We start from the raw sequence: 26,494 nt of genomic DNA, 5'->3' as shown, positions 1-26,494 counted from the left end.
TTGTGTCATGTCTGTATTATATAGGTAAAGCTATTTAGTCTCTCTAAGCTTCAATATTATCTATATAGCCATAAGACTATTGGAAGGAGGAAGGAAGAGTGGAAATCATCTAGCATTGTCTGGTATATGTAGAAAACATTTACTTACCTATTTCCCTCGAGTCTCAATTTTTCTGTCTTTAATATGTGGATAAAGTTATTAACACAGAGAATTTTTGTAAGAATTAAATATGATGTCATATGAAAGTGCTCAGTGTAGTACCAGGAAAATCATGTATGGGTACTGTCTTAGTTCACTTTGTGCTGATATAACAGAATACCTGAAACTGAGTAATTTATGAAGATAAGGAATTTAGTGGCTCACAATTCTGGAGGCTGAGAATTACAGGAGCATGATGTCAGCATCTTCCTAGCATCTGCTGAGAGCCTTCATCCTTCTTCATTCCATGGTGAAAGGTGAAAGGTGAAAGGGCAAGAGAGGATAAGAAAGAGCAAGAAGTGGCTGAACTTGTTTTTATAACAAACTCCCTCCTACGTTAACATTACTCCAATCATGAAGGCAGTATCCTCATGACCTAATCTCCTCTTAAAGATCTCACCTCTTAACACTGCTCCACTGGGGATCAAATTTCCAACATACGAATTTTGGAGGACAAATTTGAACCATGGCAGGTAGTATGGTTTGGAAATTTGCCCACTTCAAAACTGATGTTGAAATTTAATCCCAAATGTGCCTGTATTGAGTAGTGGGGCCTTAAAGAGAGCAGAGCCCTCATGAATGGGTTCATGAATCAATTCATGAATGAAGGGATTAATGAGTAATTATAAGAGTGGGACTGGTGGCTTTATAAGAAGAGGCAGACAGACCAGAGCTAGTACACTCAGCCCCCAGCTATGGGATGCCCTTAGCTACCCCGGGACTCTGCTGAGAGTCCTCGCAAGCAAGAAGAACTTCACTAGATGCCACCCCTTGACTTTGGATTTCTCAGCCTCCAAAATTGTAAGAAATAAATTCATTTTTATATTGATTACCCAGTGTATTAGACTGTTGGTGTTACTATGTAAGAACATATGAGACTGGTTAATTTATTTTCGAAAGAAGCCTAATTGGCTCAGAGTTCTGTAGGATATACAGGAAGTGTGATGCTGGCATCTACTTATGGTGATGGCCTCGGGAATCTTATAATAATGTTGGAACGCAAAGCGGGAGCTAGCATGTCACATGATGAGAGCAGGAACAAGGGTGGAGCTTGCTACACTCTTTTAAACAACCAGATCTCATGTGAACTAGCTGAGCAAGAACTCGCTCGTCATCAAGGGGATGGTAGTAAGCCGTTAATGAGAGATGGGTCCTCATGATACAGTACTTCCCACCAGGCCCCATGTCCAACACTGGATGTCACATTTCAGCACGAGATTCGGAGGGAACAAATAACCAAACAATATCATTTTGGACCCCCAAATCTCATGTCCTTCTCACATTTCAAAGTACAATAATCTCTTTTCAATAACCCTCCAAATTCTTAACTTGTTCAAGCATCAAGTTCAAAGTCCAAAGTTTCATCTGAGACTCATCTTCCACCTATGAGCCTATAAAATGAAAAGAAGTTATTCACATCCAAGATACAATGGTGGCACAGGCATTGGGTAAGCATTACCATTCCAAAATAAAATAAAGGAGTAATAGGCCCCACACAAATCTGAATCCAGAAGGGTAGGCATTAAAACTTAAAGCTCCAACATAATCTTTGATTCTGTGTCCTGCATCCAGGACACACTGATGCAAGGGGTCTGCTCCCAAGGTCTCCGGCAACTCCACCCCTGTGGCTTTGCAAGGTACAGCCCCCAAGGTGGCTTTCACAGGTTGGAGTTGAGTGCCTGTGGCTCTTCCAGACTCAAGATGCTAGCTGCCCATGGCTCCACTATTCTGGGGTCTGAAAGATGGTGGTCCCCTTCCTACAGCTCCATTAAGCAGTGCTCTGGTGGGGACTCTGTGTGGGGCCTTCATCCTCACAATTCCCCCTCAGCAATACCCTAGTAGAGTTTCTCTGTAGGGGCTCTGCCCTGCAGCGAGCTTCTACCTGGGCACTTAGGCTTTTCCAGACAGCCTCTGAAATATAGTGAGAAATTGCTGAATCACCTTCATGTTCGCATTCTGGGCATCTGAAAAGTCACACCATGTGAAAGCCTCCAAGGCTTATGGCTTGTGCCCTCTGGAGCTGTGACCTGAGTTACACTAGTGCCCCTTTGAGCTGAGGCTGGAGCTAGACTGGCTAGACTTTGGGAAGCAGTGTCCCAAGGCTGCTCAGGGAAGTAAGGTCCTGGGTTTGGCCCAGGAAACCAGTCTCTCCTCTGAGGCCTCCAGGCCTGTGATAGAGGAGGCTGTCTGGCAGGTCTCTGAAATGCCTTCCAGGTCTTGTTCCCATTGTCTTGGATATTAGCACTTGGCTCCCTTTTAGTCATGCTATTTTTTCTAGCAAGTACTTGCTCCACAGGCCTCTTAGATTCCTTTCCCCCAAAATCTTTTTCTTTCTCTGCCACATGGTTAGGCTGCAAATTACCCAAACTTTTAAATGTATGTTCCAACTTTAAGTCATTTATTTGTTCTCATGTCTGATCATAGGTTGTTAGGAGCAGCCAGATCAACTCTCAAATGCTTTGCTGCTTAGAAATGTCTTCCACAAGATATTCTTAGTCATCACTTTTACATTCAAAACTCCACACATCCCTAGGGCATGAATGCAATGCAGCCAAGTTTTTTGCTAGGGTGTAACATGGGTGACTTTTACTCCAGTTCTCAGTAAGTTCCAAACTTCCATCTGAAACCTCCTCAGCCCAGCCTTCACTCTTCACATTTCTATCAGCATTTTGGTCACAGGCGCTTAACAAGTTTCTAAGAAGTTTCAAAGTTTCGCTCGTGTTCTTATCTTCTTTATAGACCTCCAAACTCTTCCAACCTCTGCCCATTACCCAGTTCCAAAGCTGCTTCCACACTTTCAGGTATCTTTATAGCAATGCCTTGCTCCTTGGTACCAATTTTCTGTATTAGTCCAGTGGCATTATTATAATGAAATACCTGAGACTGGTAATCTATAAAGAGATTTAATTGGCTGTGGTTTTTCAGACTGTACAGGAAGTGTGGTGCTGGCATCTGCTCTTGATGAGGCCTCAAGAAGCTTCCAATCATAGAGGAAGGTGAATGGCTAGAAGATGTGTCACATGGCAAGAGAGGGAGCAAGATCAAAAGGGCTGGGAGGTCTCAGTCTCTTTTAAACAACAAGGTATCACATGAACTAACTGAGAAAGAACTCACTCATCACCAGGGGGATGGTGCTAAGCCATTCATGAGAGATTCATCCCCATGATCTGAAACCTCCCACCAGGTCCTACCTCTAACACTGGAGTTATCATTTCAACATAAGATTTTGGAGGGTGCAAACATTCAAACCATATTACCCAGTTTCAGGAATCTGTTATAAGCAACAGAAAATGAACTGTAATGGTTAGTATTTAATGCCAATTGTTCCTGGGTGTGTCTGTGAGTTGTTGCCAAAGGAGATTAACATTTGAGTCCAGGGACTGGGAGAGGAAGACCCGTGCTCAGTCTGGGTGGGCACCATCTATCTAATCAGCTTCCAGGGCTGTTAGAATAAAGCAGGTAGGGCCGGATGCGGTGGCTCACACCTGTAATCCCAGCACTTTGGGAGGCCGAGGCAGGCAGGATCACGAGGTCAGGAGATCGAGACCATCCTGGCTAACACAGTGAAACTCCGTCTCTACTAAAAATACAAAAAAGTTAGCCAGGAGTGGTGGTGGGCTCCTGTAGTCCCAGCTACTCGGGAGGCTGAGGGAGGAGAATGGCATGAACCCAGGAGGCAGAGCTTGAAGTGAGCCAAGATCGGGCCACTGCACTCCAGCCTGGGCAACAGTGTGAGACTCCATCTCAAAAAACAAAAAGAGTAAAGCAGGCAGAAGAAGGTGGAAGACCTGACTTGCTGAGTCTTGCAACCTTCATCTTTCTCTCATGCTGGATGCTTCCTGCCCTTGAACACTGGACTCTGAGTTCTTCAGCTTTTGGACTCTTGGACTTGCACCAGTGGTTTGCCAGGGTCTCTTCAGCTCTTAGCCACAGATTGAAGGCTGCACTGTCAGCTTCCTTACTTTTGAGGTTTTAGGACTTGGACTGGCTTCCTTGATCCTCAGTTTGCAGATGGCCTACTGTGGGACTTCACCTTGTGATCACATGTGTCAATTCTCCCAGTAAACTCCCCTTTAAATATATACAAATCCTATTTGTTCTGTCCCTTTAGAGAACACTGACTAGTACATGAACTAAAACAGCAGGTATGAATTAGCTGCTAAACTTCCATCCACCCTCCTGTACTGATGGGTAGAGTGAAAGGGCAGGGAACCGAGACTGAACTTCTTGGATTCATTTGCAGCTGAGTCCTAGTCCCTCCTATAATGCTTTCAATGTAGAAGTGAAATGGAAACCATCTTCCTGGTACTTTGGGCTGATTTTGAGATGGTAATAGCACTGTCAAAATAAAAAGTCTATGCAGTAGCATGCAATGGTCACATCCACACTTTCCAGGTGAGTGGAGGCAGCCACACAAGAGGCCACTGTGGTGGATGCCACAGGTTTCTGACTGCCCTGTTCCCTGGATCACAGCTGAGATGTGTTCTTGAATTTAGTAGTTTTGGTGGTGGTTTCGTAGGAATGAGATTTCTAGTAAGCTTGATGTTTTTCTCTCTGAAATTCATTCCTGGTGGCATACCAAATGTTTTTCTCCAAAACATTTTTTGAAGCACCAAATTCCCTTTAAGATGTTCTTGTCTATTTAAATTCTGACAACATTTTCTATTTCCTGTACAGACTCCCGAGTGACCCAGTTTGTCTTTAAATCATATTTCTCAGTCAGTTTTCATTGACTCCAAGGGAATTAATAGTCTCACTGTGGTTGGGAGGGTGCAAAGACACAGGAAACCCGCAGACAGCTCTCCAAGTCCGCCTGTGAGTCATGGCCCTATGATCACACGGCCCCTCAGAGCTGTGTGGGCTGCGTGGGGAGATGGAAGAACGAGAGAGAACTTGGAGATGTGAAAAGCGATGGCCTGAGCATGGAGAGGCACTGAGAGGAGAGTAAAAGGAACAAAAAGGATGATCTCCTGTGATGACATAAAAATACTCATCACCATAATTTGAGTAAAAAAAGCAAAATTCTTCCCAGACACATACATTACTTCAGAAGAAAGATAGTTTGGATCATATACCTGCTGGTCTTGGGGAATTAGGGTCAGCAATGGGACTGGTTAGTAGTAGGTACGTGAGGAATTGCTGAATAACTTTATCTTAGAATTTAAGCTAATTCGATGTATTTATTTTCTTCTTTCAACTTGTTGGAGAAAAATAAAGAACCATCTCTTGATGGTTTGTCAAGTTATGTATTAGCATATTTTAATTCCTTCCTAGACATATTAACAGTTGGTTACCGTATGGCATGAATATTTTCAAATGTTCCTTCTTGCGGACATACAAAAACACTTCGCATTTAATGGCATGAGGTGCGCTTTAAAAGAAACAGTGAAGGGAAGTCATTAAATAGGCTACAGCATGCATGAAGAAAAACAGGAATGAAAAAGTACAAAAATAATATAGCTATTATGTTAAGATTCCAGCTAACTTTTCAAATGAGGTTAGAAATAGATTCTTTTAATTTTATGACAGCCATTTAATTATGTAGCTCCCTTAATGCCTTTATAAGAGAAAAGGGCTTTGTAAATTAGATTGTTTTATTACAAAATTCCAACAGGATATATATTCACCACCTCTTATTTTTCTGTAAATAGTCCTTGATGAATAAGAAGAGGGTGAACTGGGTAAGATTACATGAGACTTTAAACTAAAATTTAAACCACCCAAGGTGACTGTATCTAAGATTACTGCTATACACGTGTCTAGGACTTCACTTGCAAATAGAAAAGCAGATTTGTGTGGTAGTTGAGGCAAAAGAAAATCACATGCTAAAATGACCCTGGTGAAAACCATTTAATCTAAAGCCACATTCATCTCAGATTCACTGCTTGGTTTTCCCTGAGGATTTGAAGAGCATATTCTTTGATAAACAAAGTGTTCTTTGCTGAAGATTACAAACACCATTATCCACACCATTTACAAGTGGTTATCTCTCCCCGTTTAGCTGACATTTTTTTTCTATTGTAATTCATACTCATGAGAGTGAACATTTGATTTTTTTTTCTGTACGGCCATTTGTAAAGTAGCATTTAGGTAGGTTTAAAGCTGTTCAGTTTTTGTCTAAATATTTGCCTCTCCTTCAGGGAAGTCTTACCCAGGGTTCTGTCTGCCCAGGACTACCCAGGACTTCCTTGTTTTCCCCAAGTCCTAAGATGAATAAGCAAAGCACCATCCTGAGAAACATCACCTTGAAGGTGTGATGCTGCTGCCCACAGCCTGGCACACTCCCAAGGATGCTCAGAAATGCATCATTTCAAATAAAGCGGGAAATTTATTGTGTTTTTTAAAAAATTATTTTAGTTATTCAAAGCCTCTAGAATCTCTCTTAAAAAGGAAAGAAAATTAAATTTTTTCCTAAATGCCAAGCAATGAGTATTTGCTTGGCATTTAATTTATTATTAAATTGACCTTTATTAATAATTGACCTTTATTTTTGCTCTCTCAGTTTCCTTTATACAAACTGCAAGGAGGCATTTTCCTGTTGATTTATCAGATGAGGAAACAGATTGGCACTACCGAATTTTTGGTGGTCATACAGTAAGTGCCTATGGGCTGGCATCTCTCTCTCTCTCTCTTTCTCTCTGCCTGACTCCAAAATCCTTGTTGTTTCTACCTAGTCTCAGTTATGTAGCTGTAAGGATAAAACCTGAATGTTGTGTTGAGAAATATTGGAGAACAAGTGCAAACTTCACCAGAGGGGAAACAAAAAAAAGTGGGAGAAGGGGGCAGGTAGCTCTAAGTGACTAAACATTTACCTATGCCAAATCCTCTATATCATTTAAAATTTAACACAACCTCATGATCAGTGGTGTGCTGGTGAATCTTTAAAGCTGTCTGGAGAAAAAAGATTTTTAGTGTTTGCCAATTTCTATGATGTAATACCCCAGGGATGGCAGGTTTCCCACTAGCAGTGACATGCTATAGAGTGCAGGGTTTGGAAGGGGTGTACACAGCAGGCTCTAGTGAGCCACTGGGACCCGGCTCCAGCAAAACCCTCCCTATCAAGTCATTATTGTCCTTCACCCCATTCCACAGTGAAGACATCTAAGAACAATAACAGCCTGAGATCACCAACCAGAAAGCAGCTTAACTGGGGATGGAAAGAAGAACTATTTGGTTCCAAAGCATTTCAACAAGTTTGGAAATTATCAGACTGCTTATCACTGGAGTGAGGAGATTTTTATTCTACGTAGGTATATTTTTATCAGCAGATGATTAATAAAAAACACCAGAAGACAAGTTCTTCCCTTGGGCACTGTCTCGCCAAGTGAGCAAAATGTTTATTTTGTTATCGTTTAGTTTTGCTAGAGGTTGTGGTAGCGTCTGCCAGTAGATAAAATCATCATGAAATGTTAGGGATGAGAGAGGTACTTGCAAACGTTCTTAAAAGTCCAGAGGAAACAGCGACTGCGCAGTGTGAAGACTCGAGCCTTCCTCAAAGTGGAGCAGCAGCACGTGCGAAGAGGGATTCTTACCTGCCCTTGATTGACAGCCTGCTGCATCCATCCATGCTGCTTCTGTTGAACTGGGAACAGAGAGGCCTGCAGCAACCAGGGAGGAGGTGGAGCGACTTTGTTGCCGTTGCTTACCCCATAATAATGCATTGTATATATAGATCATTTTTTTCAAACCAGGCTGGCATAAACAGTACTATGATTTGACCTGTTTGGTGTTCCTATTATTCTCTTTTGTAGGGAACCTAATTGTTTCTTTAAATTTATTTATTTATTTATTTATTTTTTGAAACAGAGAAGTCCTGGAGCTTTTCTTAAATGAAAAGTATAGGGTGTCTGCTAGTAGTTCATCTGATGTTGAAAGGGCAGACTGTTGCCAGTATCGCCAGATAGCTTGGGTTAGTGGGTGAAATATTTTCCTGATTATTGTTTTACATTATCTGGTGTTAATACCTTCAAGTATATATTGAAGCAATTATCTTAATAAAGCCCTATTTTACTTCTCTCTGTTGTTTTCTTCATGATTGTTTGCCATATGGCAGGAGAGAATACATATACACAATAAATGTTAACAAACACACATGAATATCCGGACACCTCTGTCTCTCTGTGTGTCTCTCTTTGTCTCTTTCTGCCTCTCTTTTTTGCTCTGTCTCTGTGTCTTTCCCTCTCTCCTTTTCTCCTTCCCACAGGCACACACAGACACTTCTTCTGGCTTTGAGATAAATCTAAAAATACCTGCTGTTTGAAATCACTTCCCGTGGTGATTAAAAAGGACCTTTCCCACTGAGATCCAAGACAGCTTTTCTTCCCGGTGTTGAAACAGGGCCTCTGCCTGTGGCTGTCACTGTGGAGTAAGATGTCCCTGCGAGGCAAAGCATATAATGTGCACCATGGGCTCATTTAGGCCAGGTCCCGTTTAAAAACAATCTTTTCCAAAGCTATTTATAATTCCTTGGCTGAGAAGAATACAACTTTAGTGGAAGTGAATAGTGAAAGGAAGCAATTAAATTCCATTATGCAATGGTCTTTTTTAAAAGAGCTGGTGTGTTACAGAAGGAAAAATCCTACGTTAGAAGTCAGTGGTCCTTAGGCTACTTCTTGGATTGCTATTATATGTACTGTGACCTGAAATACGTCACTAAACTTTTCTGAGTCCTCATTTGCATATTTTTTTCTCATCCCGTCATTTGCATATTCCTGCAAGAACAGGAAATGATACAGGGCTCTTCTTAAGCAGACGGCATCACACAAACTCTAAGTCCGTTGAAGCTACTTTGAAAATTACAAGTGCCCATCCTCCAAGCATTCTGATTCTCTGGGTGAGGGCATAGTCACCTGCATCCTTATGTGTTTAAAAACTGTATTTTATCTTCAAGGCCCTTTCCAGCCCCGAAATAGTATGGCTCCAAAAATAACTCACTTCTATAAAACCTGCATGAAGATCATTTGATCATTTAGTCGTAATAGCTACTCCATAATATTCATAAATCAAGAACCTTTTATAATGGCTTTTTCATATCATATAATAGCTTCTATGTACTCAGTGCTTATGATATGCCAAGTACTTGCTAGGCACTTTACTCATATCATCTCTGTTAAAGTCATTGAGCTATCATAACAACTCTACAATGATTTATTTATTTTTATTTTGTGAAAAAAAGAGCTAAGAGTGACTAAATAGCATGGGTATTAAATGGTAGGATCATATCTGTAGGTCCTTATAATCAATTCTATTATTTGCTCTACTAAATTCGAATAAAGTCATTCAAGTCTTTTTGAATTTAACATACGCATATTAATATATAACATTAAATTTTAATCATTTTTTCCATTTAAAAGAGTGTTGTAAAGCTTTGATTCGGTTTGATCCCACCAAGAAAGTAAAAAATTTTCCATTCACAGAAGGCGTCTTTTAAAAAAATGATGTTTATTAAATCCACAGTAAAATCACTTACACTTTTTATAGAAAAATTGTACGACACAGGAAAGGTAAAAGAAACTGAAACTTCCAAATCCAACAATATTTTAAGGTATCTCTATTTAATCATTTATTATTTAAATCCTCAAAATAATTCATAGTCATGTCTAAAGGTTTACTTTAAAATTTTGTTTTAATATTAACAAAATTCTGTTGTCCCTAAATCACATATTATATGCTAATGAAAAGAAATGGCCAACATGTAAATGAAGGGGAGGCTTATAGAGTGTGGGTTAAAAAATAATAAAGAAATGCGGCTGGGCGCGGTGGCTCACCCCTGTAATCCCAGCACTTTGGGAGGCCGAGGTGGGTGGATCATGAGGTGAGGAGTTCGAGACCAGCCGGGCCAATATGGTGAAACCCCATTTCTACTAAAAATACAAAAATTAGCTGGACATGGTGGCACGCACCTGTAGTCCCAGATGCTTGGGGGGCTGAGGCAGGAGAATCGCTTGAACCCAGGAGGTGTAGGTTGCAGTGAGCCGAGATCATGCCACTGCACTCTAGCCTGGGTGACAGAGCAAGACTCCGTCTCAAAAAAAAAAAAAAAAGAAAAGAAAGAAATGCAAAATATATCACATTACGTTAGTGTTTGAGGCTTAGAGACAGCCACGCCTAAGTTCGAATCCCAGCTAGGTCATGTACTACATCTTGAACCTCAGTTTCTGTCAATCTAGTATGAGGACAAAAGTGCTTCAATCTTGAGAATAGTTGTGATAATTAAATATATGTAAGTGCCTAGGAGAGTTCCTGGCTTTTCCATACATGAATAGCTCTACCTCTTCCTTAAGTTCGTAGCATGGTAATGTAGGTAAAATTTACACAGAAATCCTGTGCATCACATAATTTTACTGCTATCAAACAGAGCATATTTTAACCACGACGAGATAAAGCAGCAGACTCTATGGGGTGAAGAAAAGGAACATCTAAAAAGAAGTAAATGAAGGGGTTGTGAAAGTATGTAATACCTATCTAATTGCTTTGGAACTTAAGAAATCAGTTTACAAGCAACTGAATAGGGTTACGCAGTTGACATCCAGGTCACAGAAGGAATGGAGCCATTAAAATGAGGAGAGGAAGAGGAAACAGATTTTCCAAGATAAATGGTCAATGTTCTTTGAGGGAGTGGAGACAGAAATGGCTTGAGGCTGTACTAGAGGAGAAAGTAGTGCAGAATCTCTCCTGTTTATCTCCTTTCCAGTTTGGAAAATAAACATAAAATATGTCATCTTCACTAAATTTTTAACAAAAGTAAAGAACAAACAAAAGGGAGGAGAAAAGCTTGTAAAATTGACTTGTTTTGATTTTAAAATTTATCTTATTTGTCATAAAAAAGTGATACAAGGCCGAAATACAATACCATATTGGGGTCTTTAGAAACTCACTCTCTAGGTAATATGCAAATCTTAACTCTATAGAATTCATTGTATTTTTAATTTAATATTGATCAGAATGCCCTATGAGTTTGGCAAATATCAGTATGTACAAATGTTTCGTTTTTTTTGTTGTTGTTTTGTTTTTGTTTTTGAGACAGAGTCTCACTCTTGCCCCCCAGGCTGGAGTGCAATGGCGCGATCTCGGCTCACTGCAACCTCTGCCTCCTGGGTTCAAGCGATTCTCCTGCCTCAGCCTCCTGAGTAGCTGGGATTATTGGCACTTGCCACCACGTCCGGCTAATTTTTTGTATTTTTAGTGGAGATGGGGTTTCACCATGTTGGCCAGACTGGTCTCGAACTCCTGACCTCGGGTGATCTACCCGCCTTAGCCTCCCAAAGTGCTGGGATTATAAGCGTGAACGGGTTTTTTTTTTTTTTTTAACTGTAATTAATTCACACTCCTTTCCAAATTGTTTTCTTTCTATTCTTCAAAATTATAGACTACAAGCTTCAGATGTCTGACGATTTTGTACTTAAACATGTATGATCTATGGGGTCATGAACTATTGTCTCTCTACGGTAAAAGGTACTATGGGATTTTACTAACTTCGTTTTTTATCTTTTTACCTTTCCTGAACAGGAATTGTCATCCAAGCCTAGCATATCAACTTTTAGTCATCTTTGGGGGAAAGTCCCTAATGATATAACATTAAAAACTTGGAACAGGAACAGTGCATGAATCTTTGTCTAACTTTGCTAGACTTGACCACTAATGCTAGACTTCACCAGCAAACGCATGGAAGCTGTCTTTTGCATTATTTCTGGAGAGGGCTCCTGATTGCCCACCATGGTTTTACACCTTTTTAATCACATTTAAACAGCTCTTACTTCTGCTTGAAACTGCTCCATTTAGACTTTTTGTGTTTAATTTTAAAAGTAAAATTTGTGTTCAGTCACTATGACTCTCGTTTTCTTGTTTCTAAATATCTACTTTGCTGTCTCATCTGGTCAACTAGCACAATTTTTAAGAATTAATTAGTTAAAATATTAATGTGTTTTAAGTTGAATATGGTTAAATCGACAGTGGTTCCTGGTTTGATTTTTAGCTGAGAGATTACAATAAAGTCTGTTTCCTACATCAGATGTGTTGATTAATACATTGTAGAATTAGGCTCCAGGTTTTTACAGCTCGATTAACTGATGAGAAGTCAGAGCTTGGGGCAGTATAATTAAGTTTGCTGGAAAATTAATGCAGGGATTGGCTTTGTGATTTGATTGGTTTAAAATCTATGAATACACTTACTTAATCCTTTTGAATTAAAACTTAGGTGCCAAAAAATTATGTTAGCTACATCTCTGCAATGTTCTATCTCCAAGGCAATACTCTTTTGCAGTCTTTGAAAGAAATGATGTGTATACAGAACACAGTAATCCCCAGCTATCCAGTAAAAAAGATTATTTTCTTGTTCATTGGTAAAATATGCTGGACATCTTTAATTCTTTTCCTTTCCCAGTTGATCTTTGAATTAATTTCTGTGCCGTAAATAATAAAACTCAGTGGCTGAATACACTGTAGCCTACTACTAGGATTAACTGTTCTTATAGGTCAGCAACATCAGGCAATTTTTATGCCAAGAGGGAATGCTAAATAAGAAAACATCATTTAACAGCCATATGTTATACTCTACTGTAAGACATCTAATGGCTCCATGGGAAAAAGGGAGAGCTTGAAAGACTGTCTTCTGAGGAGCAGGGCGAAGTCTAGCTATTTATGTGCTGCATATTAATTACAAAATAAACACATTATGAAGTAGTAACCAAGTTAATATAATGATTTTCTTAGTCATTCTTTTTCTCTTCCTCTTATAACTCAACATTTTCAAGCTGGTAGCATAATCTTTAGATGGAATGCCCCTTCAATAACCTCTCTCTCTCTTTGCCTCTCTCAATGTCTTTCTCTTTCTACCCTTGCAATGTTAAACCGCACAGCTAAAATGAGTTTTAATTCACTACACAGTAGTGAATTCATAATACTTAGACTGTATTGCCTCACAACTGTCAAAGTCAAATATATAAATAGCTTTTTTAATTTCTCCATAGTTCTCTTCTGTTCTAATGTAATTTTGAGATCTTCAATTAGCTTATTTTGTGAATTTAAATAATATTAACATCATGTTAACAAATAATCTACTGAAACATTGACCATTTGTTGCATCATTTGAGACTACATGACTCACTGTATATTGAGGGTATTTGTAAAGTCTCCCTTTCTTGTGCCATTTCTCTTTTTTTAATTGCCTAAATTTTGCCGGTTACATATTTATATTTTTTCCTATTCTATCACATTTCCATTTTATATCATAGCTAAATCTTCTGATTTGCCCCAAAATTAACACTAAACCTGAAAATCTCATAAACAGCATTTACATTATTGTAACTAGAACAATATTGTTTTCTACAGAACGAGTGGTATAGGATTACATGAGTTTCCTTCAAGTTTCAATGCCAACACCACATGCCACTTGAAGGAAGGTGTTTTTGGCAGATCTTGAACAAATAAATTGGTTTTGTTTGTACTTTTTAAAATGCTAAATATTATGTCATATTTTTTCTTACTAACACAAGTACAACACAAAAGCACTTGAAAAGGCATGCACAGAATTTGATTCAAGATATCTGGTTAAAGATTCAGGTTGAATTACTTCCATATTTAAAGTATTTCTAAGCTTTAGATTTGGACCTTGAATTACTGGTAGAGCTTTCTATGTAATTGTCATTTCTATTTGCTTTTGTTTTTGTTTTTGACAAAAAGTATGAAGCTTTTCTTATATCTTTACATTTATTAAAATTCTCAATCATAATAGCTACTGCTTGCATTACTTTTTCCAAAAAGACAGCATTCCACTGCACCTTGTCCTCCTAGTCCTAACTGAATAAAGTGTCATCTGATTCTGTACAGTTTTTATAGTAGACTTCCAATGGCCCTTTCATGTGGAAAATATTTTAAGCATAAGACAAACATATAGATAATATATGCATATATATGTGTATAAAATTTGTCTCACACTTGATAGATGGTTTGGCTGGGCTTAGAAGTCTAAGTTCAAAATAATATTTCCTCAGAATCTTAAAGGTTTCACCTTATTGTCTTCTTGTATCCAGTGGCATTGATGATAGACTGGTCATTATTTCCTCTTAGATCATAAGAGCAGTATCATAGCTTTCTTTTATGTTTTTAAAAGATTTAAAATAATCTTTATCCTTGATGTTCTGACATTCCACAAGAACTTATCTAGTGATGGGCTTTTTTTCCCCTGTAATCCTATTATCTCTCTTTACAAACATTTTCTATGTGGGAAAAAAAAAATTCTTTTTAAGTTCTGGGAATTTTCTGCATTATTTCTTGAACATTTTCCCTCATTCATGTTTCATGCTCTTTTCTGGGAAATTCTGAGTGTAAATGCTGAATATCCCTGGTGGCTGAGTCTCTAGTTCTCTTGTTTGTTTGTTTATTTGTTTGTTTTCCATTGTTTTTTTTTTTTATTATTATACTTCAGGTTTTAGGGTACATGTGCACAATGTGCAGGTTTGTTACATATGTATCCATGTGCTGTGTTGGTTTGCTGCACCCATTAACTCATCATTTAGCATTAGGTATATCTCCTAATGCTCTCCCTCCCCCCTCCCCCCACCCCCCAACAGTCCCCAGAGTGTGATGTTCCCCTTCCTGTGTCCATGAGTTCTCATTGTTCAATTCCCACCTATGAGTGAGAACATGCGGTGTTTGGTTTTTTGTCCTTGCGATAGTTTACTGAGAATGATGTTTTCCAGTTTCATCCATGTCCCTACAAAGGACATGAACTCATCATTTTTTATGGCTGCATAGTATTCCATGGTATATATGTGCCACATTTTCTTAATCCAGTCTATCATTGTTGGACATTTGGGTTGGTTCCAACTCTTTGCTATTGTGAATAGTGCCGCAATAAACATACGTGTGCATGTGTCTTTATAGCAGCATGATTTATAGTCCTTTGGGTATATACCCAGTAATGGGATGGCTGGGTCAAATGGTATTTCTAGTTCTTTCCATTGTATTTTTATTTCTTTGTCTATTTGCTCTATATTCTTGAAGATTTGTTTTGACTTTATGGTCCAGCTTGCACATTTAATTTTTCTTTTATTAGGTAATTGAATGTTCAACTGTCCAATGACTCTTTCTTTTTCTCTGCTTATTTTTTAATAATAACATTTAAACAAAGTTCTTATTCAAACTGTATTTGAAACTCTGGGGAAGGTAATAATAATGTTTAAAAATTTTATTTTGATCTCCAAATTCATTTAGGTTAGTCTTTCTCTGTCTATATTGGGTTTTCATTTTCATTCTATAGGTACTGGTGAATCTTGATTGCCCACTTAGCCTTTAGAAGACTGATTATCATTCTTGCTTTCTCCCTCGGTGCTTCCTTGTTTTCTATATGAACAAAGCAAAAAAAAAAAAAAAAAAAAAAGAAAAAAGAAAAATCTTGTTTCTTTTCATGGGAAGTGTGAATGGAGCTGTGATAATATAAGAGCTGTGTTTTCCATTTTTAGGCTAGCTTGGGGGTCAAAAGGAGCCAACAGCCTGAGGGTCCCTTATTTCCAGATTTAGGAAGTGTTTGTTTTAGGTGTTGGTGCTTCTGGCAACCCTTATTATTCCCAAGATTACATTCAGACTTTTAAAAAAGAGACCTTTTTCTTTGTTGCTGTTTTTGTTTACTGCTTTGGTTTTTCATATTCTTTAGTCGTTCTGTTTGAGAGGAACATTTGGTTTGAAGTTTCTTTCTTCAGTTTTCAATAGACTCTTCACCATTTTGCAGCTTCTTTTTTCCTAACTTCCGTACCTCCAAATTTACCTCCTGAACCTTTCATAGGCTCCAACTGGAAGACTGTCGTGTTTTTTGTTTTGGTTTGTTTTGGGGTTTTTTTTTTTTTTTTCTTTTCCGGCGTCTCACTGTGTCACCCGGGCTGGAGTGCAGTGGCGCGATCTCAGCTCACTGCAAGCTCCGCCTTCTGGGTTCATGCCATTCTCCTGCCTCAGCCTCCTGAGTAGCTGGGACTACAGGCGCCCGCCACCACGCCCGGCTAATTTTTTTGTATTTTTAGTAGAGATGGGGTTTCACCGAGTTAGCCAGGATGGTCTCGATCTCCTGACCTCGTGATCCACCCGCCTTGGCCTCCCAAAGTGCTGGGATTACAGGAGCGAGCCACAGGGCCCGGCCTAATTCGTGTTTTTAACTACAACTTCTCATAGTACTTCGCCAGTAAACATCCTCCCATCTGCTTCCTTTCACACGGAGATATGCCACAATCCCCATCTCTTGATGTTCTGTGAACATCATTGTTTTCTTCTGTGAGTTTACCTCCTTTGCATTTCGAAGTAGGAAAATGACCATACCTGAATCTTTAACCAGGTATTCAAAATCAATTTTTGAATACTCCTTTCAAGTGTTTTTATAATATACTTGTGTTCAAAAGAAAAATTATGTAAAAACTGGTGATCAACAACAGACTGTTATCTGGGTGCGGTGTCTCACACCTGTAATCCCAACACTTTGGGAGGCCATGGTAGGTGGATCACCCGAGGGCAGGAGTTGGAGACCACCCTAGCAAACATGGTGAAATCCTGTCTCTACTAAAAATGCAAAAATTAGCCAGGCATGGTGGCACACGCCTCTAATCCCAGGTACTCTGGAGGCTGAAGCAGGAGAATTGCTTGGACCTGGGAGGCGGAGGTTGCAATGAGCCAAGATGGTGCCACTGAACCCCACCTTGAGCTGCAGAGGGAGATTCTTAAAAAAAAAAAAAAAAAGGACTGTTTAGTAAATGGAATGAAAACAGCATACTATTGAAAGAAATACGACTCTTGATTATCATGTAACTTCATAGATGCAGATGAACTCTGAAAATATTAGATATTGAAGGTGAAAAAGAAATGACAAAGTTAATGAAGGAAATTCATTGTTAGTTGATTTAAAGTTAATTGAAGGAGACTGTTTTTAGATATAGGGGTGTTAGAGAGTCCTTAAAACCTTGAAGCCTAAATAGCAAATGGAAAAATTATGTATGAGATTATGTAAAAATTAAGCATTTGTTTTTAGAAAGTAATACAATGCACAGCGTTAATAACCACAGGGAAGAAACAAATTGCCATGTCTAAAATTGACATGGCATGAATATTTACACTATTCAATTATTTCCTGAAAATCTTGGAGAAAACTCAGCATCCCAGTAGAAAAACAAACAAATATTATAAATGGGAAATTCCCAAAACAAAAAGCCTCGAGAGGTTAGTAACCATATCAAGAGATGTAAAAAATCTTAGAGTCAGGAAAAGACCAAATAGAACAACACATATGACACTCACACATCTACATACAATTGTACATTCATTTGACTGGCAAGAGTTAGAGAATGGTCCAATGACCAGCGAGGGCTGAAATGTGGGATGCAGAGGGCCTCATGCATTGTTGCTGGGGGCACTGTGTGTGGGGGGCTTTCTAAACAGCTATTGGCACTTTCTATATTGAAACAGATAATGCACTGCCATGACCTAGCAATGCTTATGCATGTTTGTAAAGAAACAGTTTGAGGTTGCATATTGCAACTTGTACGTACTCTCATGAAATTGAAGCCACACCAGGTATCCATCTCTGACAAATGGGTAGGTGAAATGCATGCATGCATAACATGGAGTAGCAGGACTACTAAGGAATGGGTGGTCTGTTTGCTTGAAAACATGAAGAGATAAAAATATAGTGTGGAGTGAAAAAAAAATGTTGAAAAATATGAGATCAGCACTTCAGAACTCGCCAGACTACATGTCCTCGGAAAATGCCTCTACTTTTTTGGTTTATGTTGCTACACACATCTGCCTGGCTTTGCCTCATGCCTGTGAGGTGAGCAAGCATGAGTGAATCGTGAGATCAAACCCTAGCGAAGGAGGGAGGTGTCCAGTGAAGGCATCTGGAAGGAAATGGTCAGGGTGTCCAGGGTGGGAGTCTGTGAGGAATTAACTCACCCTCTACAAGGCTCATTCTCACTCTGACTTTGCCCTGGGCCATACAACCACAGCCCACCCTATCATGAGCTCTTCGACAGAATCCAAGTCTTTTCCTGGGATTGGAGTTGGTCTTCTGTGGTTTTTATTGCTGTGAAAGTGAACTGGCTCCAGGAGCTACACTTGCTTTGCTTTTTTTTATGTGTTCATTTTTATAATGTGATAATTATCTTTTATAATTTTATTTTTAATAGTACATATTCTTGGGACAAGTTGTTTGAGTTCAAATCCCAGATGTACTCACAAGCTCTGTCACCTTGAGGAATAAGGTTGATAGTACCTGTGTGATGATATGTGGGGGAGGATTGATGATTTAATTTCATGGATACCAGGGGCTATGTGAGGGCACAGAATATACACTCTATGGCTGCTATGTCAACATTAACTTTAAGTCAGTATATTGGACAGGAATATCTATTCAGGACAGAAATTTATTTTTCTTTTTGTAATAAGGCTATATCAGGCTGAGCATGGCGCCTCACGCCTGTAATCCCAGCACTTTGAGAGGTGAGGTGGGGTGGATCATTTGATGTCAGGAGTTCAAGACCAGCCTGGCCAAGATGGCGAAACCTCATGTCTACTAAAATTGCAAAAATTAGCCAGGCATGGTTGCGCATGCCTGTAGTCCTAGCTACTTGGGAGGCTGAGGCCTGAGAATTGCTTGAACCCGGGGGACGGAGGTTGCAGTGAGCCAAGATCATGCCACTGCACTCCAGCCTGGGCAGCAGAGTGAGACTCTTTCAAAAATAAACATAAGCCTATATATCAGGGTCAGCTTACATAATCAGAAACAAGTGACCAAGACTAATTTACGGGCTGAGAGAAGAAGTAGATTACAGCTTTAGCAGTGCCGCTCACTAGCTGTGTATTTTGGAAATATCGTTGTCCATCCATTCAAATATTCCTTCAAGTAGTTTAAGTAAGCACTGGCCACATACCTGCTCACATAGCTACACACACACACCCACACACACCCACACGCACACGTGTGTGTTAGGTAGTTGCTCACTGTTCAGCTATTGATTCAATAGCTATTTATCCTGTGCCTGTTATGTGCAAGGGGCTGTTCAGTCAAACCTCGAGGCTTTGACCATGACAAAGAAGAGTGATCCCTGAACTCAGGACGTGAACTCACAGGCATCATTTCATGCTCTTATCCAAAAACTTTGACCTTGCTTATATTTTTCAAAAGTTTTGATTTCCTTACTCAGATATGTGAAATGATGCTTACGATATCTCCCTGTGGATAGGACTGGAATCAGCCAGAACCAAAAAAAGTTGTTAATCCTCTCTCTGAGTCACTACTGACTGCGCTATTCTCTGTATGTTAAGGCGATCTGCAGGTTAGGTACACCTGCCTGCAGGGGAGGTGAGGAGAGGAGGTGGAGGAGCATCCTTCCTCATTGCCAAATGACAATCAGCCTAATTCTGCCGCAAGGAAGAAGATAACTTGAAAAGAACTCCTACAGGCCTGCGCTGGCTTTGGGAGAGACACAGCATTCTACAGAAGGATAAGCTAAGGTAGTGAAATCAGTGTTCCCTCAACACTCAGTAGCTGAGTGGTGCTAGAGTGATAGATCTAGATAGTTAAGTGTTTGAATCTTACTTTAAGGCACTATGAAGCACATTATGAAGGAACCCTGAACTCAAGCCCTTTTTGGAGGAAGAGTTTCTATGACATTCAAGAACAGTTTCTATATTACAAACTTTCTTAAGCAGCATCTTCATAAAATCAATGCAATGTAATTTCAAACTAACTTTTTTTAATTGTAAGAGAGTCAGGGATTTTCACAAGTACTTTTTTGTCCATCACACAAGTACTCCTATAGTATAAAGGTATATAAAAATTGCTGCTTGGGTTGGCTGAAAAACAAAACAAAACAATAAAATGGAACTTGTTTTGGGATTGCCAATGCTCTCCGATGGCAGAAACATCCTTGGAACAAATAATGATAACGGAAGTCATATGCAATGCTACTGGGTTTCAATGTCAGAAGGGATAAAACCTCACGGGAGGACTGGAGAGATGTTTCTGAAGGAGATGAATTTTGATCTTGACTTTGAAGTTAGGGTCAGTCATCCCTTGACAAATATTTTATGAATATCTACTGTGGGAAATGTCAGCAAATCTCTGCCCAAATGTATTAATGACAGCATGGGGAGGACAGCCTTCATACCCTTCAACAAATCAATGTACGCTTACAAATTTGATGAGCGAGGTAAAGTGCACAGAGCTATGCCAAGATGTCTAGGAGGACTCCAAGGTAACACGTGGAATCAGGAAGTGTGGCCAAGATGAGCTGACTTTGAGGGACATCAGAAAATAGAATATGGTGATTAACTAGGCAAGGGCAGGAAGGAAAGACCATTTCAGTTAAAAGGAACAAAAAGGGTAAAGGGCATATTTTGCAATGGGACGCTGTGGTCTGCGGGACATGGAAAGAAGGTCACTGGGGATGCTGTGTAGACAGTGAGGGAGAGCTTGCATCAACAGGAGCCTGCAGAGGCTGTGGAGACAGAGCACGCGGTTTGCTCACAATCTCCTGTCCCTCTCTTCCACCCTCTCCTCGCCTCCTTGCCTCTTTGTGCTTATCTACGTTGGAAATGCTTCATTCCCACTTACGTGTTTTCTACTTGCCTGTTCCTCATTTCCATCCAGGCTTTGGTTAACTGCGATAGTATTGGTCCTGGTAATACTAGTAGTAGTTAACTCATTAATAGCTTGCTCTCTATGTCCCAGTCACTGTCTAAATAATCAACCAGATCATCTGATTCTCACAACAACCCTGCGTGGTAAGTGTTCTTATCAGCACCTCATAATTGATGGAATTAGGCACAGGAAAATTAAGTCACTTACCCAAAGTCACATCCCTAAAAGAGAAGAACCAGCCTACAGGCCTAGACCACCGTGTCCTTAGCCCAAGAGCAGTGCTGCACTGCTAGCACCCAGGCCTGCCTGGCATCACATAGGGAGAATAAAGAAAGAAATGGGAACCATATTTATGTCTTTATATTTTGCCAGGGTGAAGGGATGCTACATTATATTTCCTTCCCGAAATGCACAATATTTTTTTAACACACTGAATCCATGGAATGGTTAGACTGTTGCAAATAACTGATTGGAAAAGTTTATTGACCAGAAACTCCCACCACTGACTGTCTGCGCTATTCATACCATGAAGCACAGATACGGCAGCATGCTGGCTCTTTTGCTACCATAGAAATTAATCTTTAATTTACTCATCTCAAAAATGAACACTGACTGTGCAATTAGGATAAATGTCTGATGTTAATAATATACATCCCTTCAATTAGTCCTGAATTCATCATGTTAGCTGCAAACTAGTGTTGATTAAGAGATTAAGGGCCCAAAAGATATGCAGAAAATGTTATTAGCACCCTAGAGGTGTCATGACAGTATTTAAATAAAAGATCTTGCATTGTGCATCTACATTAGAAATATTTCTTACTAAAGTTCAGTACATTTTGTAACTTTATAAAATAAGGCCTAAAGTTATTAATTTGTAATCAAGCTAAGGTTGCTCATTTCTTCACATCTAAGTATTAGAGTCAGTATATGGTATTTCACTAGCAGTTTGCACTGTATCTGTACCCAGCTTCTCACTAAACTATCATAGAAAGGCAACACAGAAAATATAAAATAGTAAAAACCCTAAAGCTCTACTGCAAGAATTAGATGCAAACTAAATTAATTAAAAGACAGGTGGATGTGTGTTGAGCAGCTCTCTCCTGAGTCTGTGCTTCACTCAGGATATGTACTGGCTTCGCTGCTACAGACATCCAGGGAAAAAGGTAGAAATAAATTTTGTTTTTAGGATATCTCTCCCCGGATTTAGAAATGTGGGGCCCATTAACCCAAGAACCTAGTTTTCATTCCCACCTCCCTTTCAGAGAAGAGAATGGCACCCTCCTGCCCCCTCCTCTTCCCCTCTGTATGTGAGTGGATATGAACAGGAGAGAAAGCAGCTGGTGAAGGTCAAGCTGGAGTGGCTTTTATGTTATACGTTTTTGGATATGAAAGCCTCTCTAGGCAAATGGTAAATAGAGGTGTATAAAATCTGGATTCAAACACTGCTGCCTTCAATGCAGTGCAGGCCTACCATGCCTTGCTTGCACGCTCATTATCACTAATTGTCAGGGAAATGAAAAAGATACAATAAGATACATGTGCATGAATAGCAAAGACTTGGAACCAACCCAAATGTCCACAATGATAGACTGGATTAAGAAAATGTGGCACATACACACCATGGAACACTATGTAGCCATAGAAAAGGATGAGTTCATGTCTTTTGTAGGGACATGAATGAAGCTGGAAACCATCATTCTGAGGAAACTATCGCAAGGACAGATAACCAAACACCACATGTTCTCACTCACAGGTGGGAATTGAACAATGAGAGCACATGGACACAGGGTGGGGAACATCACACACCGGGGCCTGTCGTGGGGTCGGGGGAGGGGGGAGGGATAGCATTAGGAGATATACCTAATGTAAATGACGAGTTAATGGTTGCAGTACACCAACATGGCACATGTATACATATGTAACAAATCTGCACATTGTGCACATGTACCCTAAAACTTAAAGTATAATGATAAAAAAAATGAAAAAAAAACTACAATAAGATATCACCTAACACCTGTTAGAATGGCACTTAGAAAAACAAAAGATATCAAGTGTTGGCGAGGATGTGGGGAAAAGGAAACTCTTATACACAGTTGATGAAAATGTAAATTAGTAAAACCCTTATAAGAAACAGTATGGAGGTTTCTTAAAAACCTAAAAATACAATTACCCTGTGACCCAGCAATCCCATCCCTGTGGTGGATAGCCAAAGGAAATGGGATAAGTATGTTTAAGGGATGTCTGTACCCCCACATGCATTGCAGCATTATTCAAAATAGCCAATATATAAATCAGCCTAAGGGTTTCTCGGTTGATAAATTATGATATTTATACACAATGGAATATTATTTAGCCTTAAAAAAAACTGAAGTGAAATAAGCCAGGCACTGAAAGAAAAATATTCCATGATCTTATTTATACATGGAATCTATAAGAGCAGAACTCAGAAGCAGAGAGTAGAGGGTTGGGATAAGGTGATATTGGGGAGATATTTGTGAAAAAACACAACCTTTTTGTTACACAGGAGGGATAAGTTCAAAATATCCATTGTAAAACCTGGTGTCTATAACTAATAACCATGTATTGTATACTTGATAATTGCTAAGATAGTGGACTTTTTATTGTCTCCCCCAAAAATAAGTGAGGTAGTATATATGTTAAGTAGCTTGATTTAACCATTTCACAATGCATCCATATTTAAAACATCATATAGAACACCATAAAAATATACAACTTTAATTTGACCGTTAATTTTTTTAATTAAAAAAGATACCTGAAATTTTTTTTCTGCTTCTTTTGCATCTGGACGCTATGAAAATATATACAGCTAGTATTCCAACTCTTTCTAGACCTTAGTAAATTAGAACTGATCAAGGGAATCAGAGATGAGTAAAGTAGTTTAACAATCTTATATGATCACTGCACTGAGATTAAATTGTTTCCAGTAAAGCAGAACTCACTTTCAAGTTCATCATCAAAAGAAAAGTAAATATAGAAATGAAACAGATGGAGATCACAATATTAACTTTATTTTCCAAGCTGAATTGAAGGACGTGGCTTATATCTAGGCCAAATGGAATTTCACATATTTCAGTGCTGCCCCTTCCCCTGAAAATATACTTACTCCCTCAATCACAGTACGAACTGACAACCTGGAGTCCTCCTCAGTAGGGCCAGCTGTGTCCCAGGAGGAGAAGGTGTGCGTGAGAAGAAACTAAACCCACACACCCAAGCCATGCACATGCAAACTCTTCCCATCTTACCCCAACTCAGTCACTCCCTCTCACTACAAGACTGAATAAGAGAGGACATTGGAAGAGACACCAGAATTAGTCTTGTGTTTCCGTCTTCAGGAGCCTTGCAGTTCCGTCTCTTTTATTGAAATTTAAAGAGTAATGGTTATTTCCCCAATACTCTGTCATCATCTTCTTTGTTAAGAGTTCTTGAGGATAAGAGACCAGATATGATGCACCCTCATAGCTAGTTTCTATCCCTTTATTAAAAAGATAAACTTTGTGTCTTAGAATAATTTAAGATGTGCAGAAAAGTTGGGATGGTATTAGAGACAGACTCTGTGTCCTCCTCACACAGGGGTCCTCCCTTGCCAGCATTTCACATGAGCCAGGTATGTGGGCCAAAACTAAGAAACAAACATGGGTCCACCACTAGGAATGGCATTTCTGATCTGTTTTCAACCTATTTTGAAATGAAAGTCATCACCGCCAGCATCAACTTTGGTGAGCGGAGAAAGCCCATGCCTGTCATGAATTTGGTGTAACTTCACTGAAGGCTGCAGCTTACTCTGAAGGTGAGGCCAGGGAGCTGGTGAAGCAGAAGCAAGGACAGCCTTGCTGCATTCGGAACCCAAAGTGAAGAGGGTCCACTATTCCAAATGGAGGGTTTCTCTCTATGTGCAGGTCAATATTATTTTGACTATCAAACATTAGTGTTTCTGTTTAAAGAAGCTGTTATTTATCAGGAGGGAAAACTGCCTTTGCCCGCAGAACCTGGTTGACACAAGCATAGCATTCTTTAAACTGTAAACCTTAACATGCCCATAGAAATGCAGAAAAGAATGCCAAGTGGCTCTGTGTGTACCATGGTGTGGATATCAATGTATCCAATGCCTCATAGAGAAGTACAGCATAATGGGACTCCCAGGGCCCCTCATGTTCCACCCTAACAAATCTGACTCTTACGGTGATATGGTTTGGCTCTCTGTCCTCATCCAAATCTCATCTTGTGTCTCCCATAATTCCCATGTGTTGTGGGAGGGTCCTGGTGGGAGATGATTGAATCATGGGAGCAGGTCTTTCCTGTGCTGTTCTCATGATTTTGAATGGGTCTCACAAGAGAGCTGATGGTTTTGGAAGCGGGAGTTTCTCTGCACAAGCTCTCTCTTTGCCTGCTGCCATCCATGTAAGATGTGATTTGCTCCTCCTTGCCTTCTGCCATGATTTGAGGCTTCCCCAGCCATGTGGAACTGTGAGTCCAATTAAACCTTTTTCTTTTGTAATTTACCCAGTCTCAGGTATGTCTTTATCAGCAGTGTGAAAATCGTCTAACACATACGGCAATGACTTCTTGTTTTTTTCTAAAGTTTTACTTTCTAAACATGTATCTAAAGTACTTAGGTTCATTTTCCTAGGATTTTTACAACTTTACATAAATGAATAATCAGTAAGTTTCTTTTGCATCATAAGTTCTTTTATTCAACACAATGTTTGTAAGATTCAATTTCATTATAGTTTACTTTTAGTTGTACAATGTCATTTTCATTACTGTATCATATTCCATTATAGAAACTATTCAAATTTAATTAACCACTTAACTGATTCCAGTTTGGGTTATTGTTACTAATGTGACTCTGAGTGTGCGCATTTATGCACATACCTAAGAATAAAAGTGTTGGGTCATGAGCAATCAATAACTTAGCAGGTACTTTCAAATGGTTTTCTTAAATGGTCACAACTGCTTATACCTCACTAGCTCAGGATGAAGAACCAAGTATTTCTAATCTGCTGTGATACTTCTTGTGGTCAAGGTGATTCATCTTAGACATTCTTGGTGGTATGTATTTGTAAACTTTTCAAGTGAAGTATAGCGTTGATGTGGGAAGGGGCAGGGAAGTGCTGGGTAGAGAAGGACAGGGTCCCTGGTGAGAGCTCCACCCTCGAGCCAATGCCCACAGACCTAAATGAGGACAGGCATTTTTGTTTTTGCACCCAAAAGGTTGTCTTTTGACCCATCATGCCCCCCATCCTGTGCCAATACAAACCTGAGACCTTATGGCGACACAGACACAAGCAGATTTTTATGTCTAAAAAACTGACAAATTTCTGCCAGGTTTAAAAATAACCACTAGATATACAAGAATAAGCAGTTTATTTATTGTGCTTTTCAGCAAACTACTATCGAGTGCTTACTATTTTTTTCTGGAATACTTCCTCTCTTCTAAAGTAGGAAGAGTAAGACAGAAAGAAAGCTATAACATGGAGTAATGAGCATCAAGACGAGTGAATATTGTATGCTGTGAGGGGATTTCGGAAGAGTCATTATGGAGTTTTTACTTGGTGTATACTTTACAGAGAAAATGCCACCTGAGCTGAGGAGTAGTGGCTGATAAGGGTAATATCAGACTGTGGAGATGATTCCAGGTGGAGGTATCACGTCCAAAGT

This window comes from Symphalangus syndactylus, chromosome 18 (assembly GCF_028878055.3).
Source record: "Symphalangus syndactylus isolate Jambi chromosome 18, NHGRI_mSymSyn1-v2.1_pri, whole genome shotgun sequence".
Lineage (NCBI taxonomy): Eukaryota > Metazoa > Chordata > Mammalia > Primates > Hylobatidae > Symphalangus > Symphalangus syndactylus.
The sequence above is the reverse complement of the archived record's forward strand: the minus strand, read 5'-3'. Positions refer to the sequence as shown.